Raw genomic sequence first — 6711 nt, forward strand, 5'->3', positions numbered from 1 at the left:
TGTTGTAAATGACCTTGCTTGGTAGAGGAGAAAGCTAGTGAATTAAAATTCAGTGTGGTTTGGTTTTGTTTTTTTCCCTTGAATTCTTGGATTTTACAAAATCGTGAAATATTTCTTTCAGATGTCATTGTGGAGATGTTTTTTTTATTTTCTGATAAATAAGAAAATAAAATTTCTTTTGTTGAAGCCTTTATTTAACTCTTCCGCTCTTATAATTCTTATTTAAGTGTAATTACAGATTATTGGTTTTAGTTTTGATTGTTCGGTGGCGATTAGTGACCTAAATTAGGGCTGATTGATCTTAGCACTTGAATGGCATTTATGGGTTATGGGTTTTATGGGCTTTTCTAAAAATAAAAAAATAATAGTCAATAGCATGAGCTGTTGAGATTATTTCATTTTGTTTATCAGGAAAAAATGTCTCCAATGTGAAGTATTTTTAAAATAGGTTCAGAATTAAATTTTTTTTCAAGATTTCCTTTGTGTTTTTTCCTTGAAAATCCCAAGATTAATACTAATCTATTTACAGATGAAACCTATTTTTAGACTACTGAAGCTGAAAAAATGCAAAATGTGGTTACAAAACAAGCATGTAACAAACAGCCTGTATTTATTCAAATGAAATTGTTTTTATGTAGGTAGAGAATTCTTCTTTCAAGGATCATCTGTTATGAGTAGCGGCTCATTTGTAGGGAGCAGTTTAGTACAGATTTACAACTTATTACAAGTAGGCAGGTGTAAAAGACCTTTGAGTTTTTCAGCAAATGAAAGTATCATAAAGATATGTGTAACATAAAGAGGCGAGAAGCTTCCTGAAAGCTGAATGAAGTTCACAGTAGTTTTCTTTTTAACCTGCAGTTGGTTACAGCTTTAATGTTTACTGTGGTGGAATTTCAGCGGAATAAATACCTGTGTACCAGTATAGAAGATGTCGTGAACAATGCAGTAATGTTGGAATAATTTTTGTGCAAGCAATCTTGGGATGAGTGTCACAGCCTTCCCTCCAGCACTAGGAGCTGCAGTAAGTGGGTATTTTTGGTTGACCTTTTGTCATAGTCTGAAAAACGGACTCTAGAAGACCAGAGTGTTAACTTCTACAACGTGAAGAAGATGAATCTCTGATGCTAAGACTGTTGCTTTTTTCTGGAAGAAGTGTGCGAGTTCAACCTTTGTATGCAAACCAGTCAGTTGATACAATCTACTGGGTTGTCTCCATGCTTTTATGTAAAGCATAATACTGGGTCCAGCATTAACTAGTTTCTATCTATTCCATTTGTTTTAAGGCTGTTTGAAAGAGCTTCTAAGTTGGTTGGTGTGAGGTCAAAACTGGAGGAGCCAAGCTTGTTCAAAAACATAATTTAATTTGAAAGGTTAGGAAGGAGGACACATGGAAAGTGCTCATAATTAAAGATTGCTGGTGAGAAAGCTGTCAAGTTCTGGTACACCAGGCACAACCATCACTACTAAAACTTAGGCAAAAGCTTACCTGAAAGTCAGGCTTTTTCAAGATGAGCTGGCAATCAAGGTATAAAAGGAAACAGGGAAAGCAAACTGGCTGGCTGTTGTTTGTTGGGGTTTTTTTCCCCCTTGTGTGGTAGTATATTCTACATAGTTTTATGCTACACTCAACAAATTATATAAATAGCATGTAAGTAATAGAAGTTTGTAAAGAAGGCCCCTTTAAAATGCTTGCAGTACACTGTTGAGGTTAATGATATTGCAATAATTTTACAATGTACTGATTTCTGTAGGTCCTATTTCATGAAATGGTAAACCGGCATCTTTTGAAATGTGCATAAAATCAGGTATCAGAGACTGCGTGCTCTGTGCGTGTGTTACACTATGTGCATGACTAGCAGTGTGTGCTGCTTTAATGCACTTTATCAGAAAACATCATTCTAATCTTGTCTAAATATGGTATAGGTGACCTAAGACATCTTAATATAGCCTTTTCCATTGATTTACAAAGAAAAAGGACATATTTTAATGACTTGTCTGCATTGACACTCTTGTACGATCGTTTAGTTCCACCACAAATGAAGCCAACTCTGTTTATCCAGGCAAGCAAACTTCTGCAGGTCAGACAAAATTACTACCTGCAGGTAAATGAAAAGTAGAAGTAGAGAATGAGATCTTCCACCCAGTTTAAGTTTTTATTTTGAAACGCCTAAAGAGTAAAAGCATCTGCATCGGTCCCCTCAGGAAAGGCTCTGGTACTAAGCACTTTCTTGTGTTCCTTGTTAGGGTGTCAGCTGGTATCAGGCATTGCATCTGATTACTTTGGAAATAATTACAAAAACAAAATAGCAGACTTAAGGAATTAAATTACAAGAGAAGATGCAGTACTTTAAAGAAATAGTTTATTAACACTAAAAAAGAAAAAAAAAAAAGGTAGCTGTATGCTCCACGATAGTTCGGTGCTGAAAGGTCTGACATTGATTTTAACTTCTTTCAAAATGAAATGGTGAATCATTGTTTTATTGAGCTTTTCTGGGAAAGAAACGGAAAATACTATAGGGTAAAAACCATATGAAGGAAACTAATGTGATTTTCCTACACTGTACACTCTTCAGTAGTTACCATGAGATTTTGAGTCATTGGTGGCAGAAGAGCCATTGCTCCTTGACTGAACTTTGAATTTTCAGTGTCCTAAGATAGATATATCTTGAATACAAGCATCATGACTTTTGAACCTGTAATGTGCTGTAGTTCAAGGGCTGCAAAAGCAGGGATTAAAATACTTGAATGAACAGTTTAAGAGTAATATGTCTAATAAGAAAGTATTCCCTTTTCTTAACTGTAAAGCTCGATACAGTCAGCCAGATACCCTGCATACAGACTAAGGTGTCAAAGAAAAAGATGTCCTGTTTTTAAAATGTGAGGATGGGGGCAGGGGGAGGTAGTAATTTGCAGTCGTCTGTAGTTTAGTAGGTCCTGGCAATTGTTTTGTCCATAATCTTGGCAAAAGCAGCTGTATTGCTTACTACCATATAATTAATGGTTTATTGGAAGCTTGGGGGGGGGGCTGGGTTGATGAACTGCGAGTTCTCCTTAGTCCTTTAATTAAAAAAGTGGGCAAAATAATTTTACTATTAAAAAAAAAAATCTTGGATATGGTTTCTATACTTTTAAATGCGGTTTCAGGTAACATTTAAGTATGTAGCATAAGTAATGCCTTGAAACAGACGTTTTCTGTTCCCTTCTGCGTGTTTTTAGCTTGGTTTCTATGGCAATGAAACCTATGCAGAGTGTCAGGCCTCTTCTTCCCCTGTCTCCAAAAATAATTTCTAAATTTACCAGCCAGCGTAAGCCAAAATTAAACGGGAAGGGGGAGGCTCAAAGGTTGGCGGGTTCCTACTGGTTTGAAGCAAAATGGTGACTCGGCAGGGGAGAATCAGTGCCCTGTGAAGACGAGGCAGAGTTGCTACAACACACTGCTGTCTACCCTGCTGGCATAGGCAAAATTTCTAGCCTGCTGGGGCAAGTTCTGCTGCAGTTGTGGGTTTCTATTGTTTTGGTTTGTTTTTCACCCCAGTGGAGTCCCCTGAGAGGAGATGAAGTTACTGCCTTGAGGAGAGACTAGGAGAGAAGAGGGCACTTGAAGGAGAGCTACCAAAAGCTGGTTTCTGTTCATGGAACAACTGGTCTTTATTATTCTGGCTGTAAATACTAAATTGTCTTAATCCACTTCTTGTGATTTTTATGATGGGGGTTTCTGTAAGGAGTCCTGCGATTTTTAAGTTGCTGGATCAGGATGATCTTGATGCTTTTCAGTGTTTCCAAAAGGTCTGTATAGAGGACAGGATAAACAGAAATGCTTGGTCCCTGAATATGAGTCCTACAAAATGAAGACCTTTTGAATGCATTAAAGGACTTAACGGGTCTCTTTTGTATGGAGCCCTTAGGATGGAATTTTTCAGTTTCCTAATTGCAGTTGCTATAACAATTGAATGACTTGTTAACTCGCTCTTGGAAGGCAACAAGTCTCACGTGCTTGTTCTCCCATCCTCACGTTGGCTTCATTATTTCTAACTTGTACTAAATTACTAATAATTTAGAGAAAGGTAACTTTCAAGAAAGCTTGTAGAAGACACAAAATTATTTTTCTCAGTAATGGCTAAGTGGGTTTTGAGCAGTAAATATGCTCTTTGACCAATGAGCTGCTGTGGATCCCTGTGTGTCTTCAGGATAGTGACAGCCCGTACTATGGCTTGGTAGGGAAAACCAAGTTGCAGTCATTGAAGTGGAGGGCAAAAAGAGAGGAAGAATGGAGGTAACAGGCAGAAATCCATTAACTGGGCTTTGCTTCTTCCCCTGCTCATAGACCAGGTTGTGGTGATGGGATAGTCAGAACTACACACACATCCCAAATAACCAGCCATTATTGTGAAAGTATGCCAGTGATATTGTTATTTGTCTCATTGTTAATCAAATGACAGTTTTATTTTAAAATTGTTTCGTTTTAGCAATACTAGATTTTTCTTGTGAATGGTTGTACTTAATTTAGTACCGTAACTTTTATAGCTCTCGGTCAGGATGTTGTTCTGACCTATGTGACTTTTTTAGAATTGAGTGTTTTGTCTTCTGGTTTTCTGTATCCCTGAATATGTTAAGTTATTTTGAAGTGAGTTTGTTTTCTTTGGCCTTAACTTCTCTAAATGGCTACTAATTATCAGGTTACTACTTCTTCTAGGTACTGGCTAGCCATTAAATGACCTGATTGCTCAGTACCCAGAACCCCTAAATACTATGAACACTATGGGTTCCCCTGAAGGTGACTTCCCTAGGTAGTATGGGCTTGTGTGTGTAATGCCTGTGTACTTACAATGGCTGTGCATATATGTGTAGTTTATGGATAAATCCTTTAATCTATAAGCTATGGTTCTTTGAATACAGTATTTGGAGTACCTGAAGGGGCCTACAAGGAAGCTGGAGGGGGGACTTTTTACAAGGGCCTGTAGTGACAGGACAAGGGGTAATGGGTTTAGATTGAAAATGGGTTTACATTGAAAATGGGTTTAGATTGCATATCAGGAAGAAATTCTTCATGGAGAGGGTGGTGAGGCACTAGAACAGGTTGCCCAGAGAAGCTGTGGATGCCCCATCCCTGGCAGTGTTCAAGGCCAGGCTGGATGAGGCTTTGAGCAACCTGGTCTAGTGGAAGGTGTCCCTGCCCATGGCAGGGGGGTTGGAACTAGATGATCTTTAAGGTCCCTTCCAACCCAAACCATTCTATGACTCTATGGAGGGGCTTATGAAAAATGTCGGAAAATGCTTTAGCAAGTAACGTTGTCACTTTTTCTAATTTGACACATTTAAGGAGAAGAATGTGGTAGAAGCTGTAGGAGGAGTTGCATGACGTTGTTCTGCTGCGCTAACTTTTGAAACATTTTCTGTTTTCCCTTGAACGAGCTTTTCAGTTTACCTGCAAACTGCGAAGTGCCTTCTGTGCTTGTAATCCCTACTGTTATCCTTTAGTTGTTCCTCAGAAAAGCATGCAATTTATAACCTGCAGAACTTGGATGTGAGCCAGCAATGTGCCTTTGTCACCAGGAAGGGGAGCAGTATCTTGGGCTGCGCTGGGCAAAGCCTTGCCAGCAGGTTGGGAGAGATGACCCTTCCCCTCTGCTCAGCTCTGGGGAGGCCACTGTGCTGGCCTCAGGCCTGGGCTCCCCAGGATAAGAGGGATGTACTGGAGAGACTCCAGTGAAGGGCCTGGAGCATCTCTCCTGTGAGGACAGGCTGAGAGAGCTGGGACTGTTCCACCTGGAGCAGAGAAGGCCCCAGGGGATCTCATCACTGTATATAAATACCCAAAGGGAGGGGCCGCAGGGGACAGAGCCAGACTCTTTCCAGCGGTGCCCAGCGACAGGAGCAGAGGCAGTGGGCACACACTGAAACACAGGAGGTTCCCAGGTTCTCTCTGAACATCAGGAAACACTTGGGGAGTTGGTTTGTTTTGGTTTTTATAATGTGAGGGAGACTGACCACTGGCTCAGGCTGCCCAGCGGGGTTGTGGAATCTCCATCCTTGGGAGATACTCAAAAGCCATCAGGACATGGTCCTGGGCAGCTGGCTGTAGGTGGTCCTGCTTGAGCAGTGGGGGTGGACCGGATGACCTCCAGAGCCCCTTCCAACCTCAACCATTTGGGAACTTTGATATACCCTGATATAAACCAATTTTGGTATGACTGTTACACTCCTTAACAAAAAATTTAGCATTCTTCTGAGATGCACTTTTCCCAGTAATCTGATTGCACTTTGCCTAATATGAAATTCCTGTAGATTTATTCTTAATATTTGTTATCAAAATTAAAATAATACATTTCTGTAGGGTGTTCATTGAAACAATTTGAAGTTACAAAAATCTTCAGATGTGTTCAAATTACCGTATCTTCTGGGTTTTAAATATGGTGCTTCAGTAGTTGGCTTCTAGGCATCTTCTCTTGTAGTTTACACTAGTGGGAACTAGCACTTTTTTGATTAATGCTAGTAGTCTTTCTTCTTAAATTTGTTTTATATTCTAAAGGCTATCAAGTTAGCTAAAATAATGAGAAATGCCTTCTGTAAGAAAATATATATTAGGTGGTGGACCCGAATTCCATTGCTTTAATCAACATTCTTGCTTTTGCAGGGTCTTGTTTCTGTACATGCTTAACATGAACATGTCCTTTTAAAACTGCATTTTTAACAGCCGAACAAACCAGCAAC

At 39.5% G+C, this 6711-nt stretch overlaps 1 protein-coding gene across 1 annotated transcript in view; it reads left to right on the forward strand.

Moving 5' to 3' along the window:
* Positions 1-6711, forward strand: part of LOC104507520 (NEDD4 family-interacting protein 2-like) — a gene marked incomplete at its 3' end in the record, with an annotated part of 28087 nt that overhangs the window by 11422 nt on the left and 9954 nt on the right. The window lies entirely within an intron of this gene.

The sequence above is a fragment of the Eurypyga helias genome, unplaced genomic scaffold, assembly GCF_000690775.1.
Source record: "Eurypyga helias isolate BGI_N326 unplaced genomic scaffold, ASM69077v1 scaffold2883, whole genome shotgun sequence".
NCBI classification, from domain to species: domain Eukaryota; kingdom Metazoa; phylum Chordata; class Aves; order Eurypygiformes; family Eurypygidae; genus Eurypyga; species Eurypyga helias.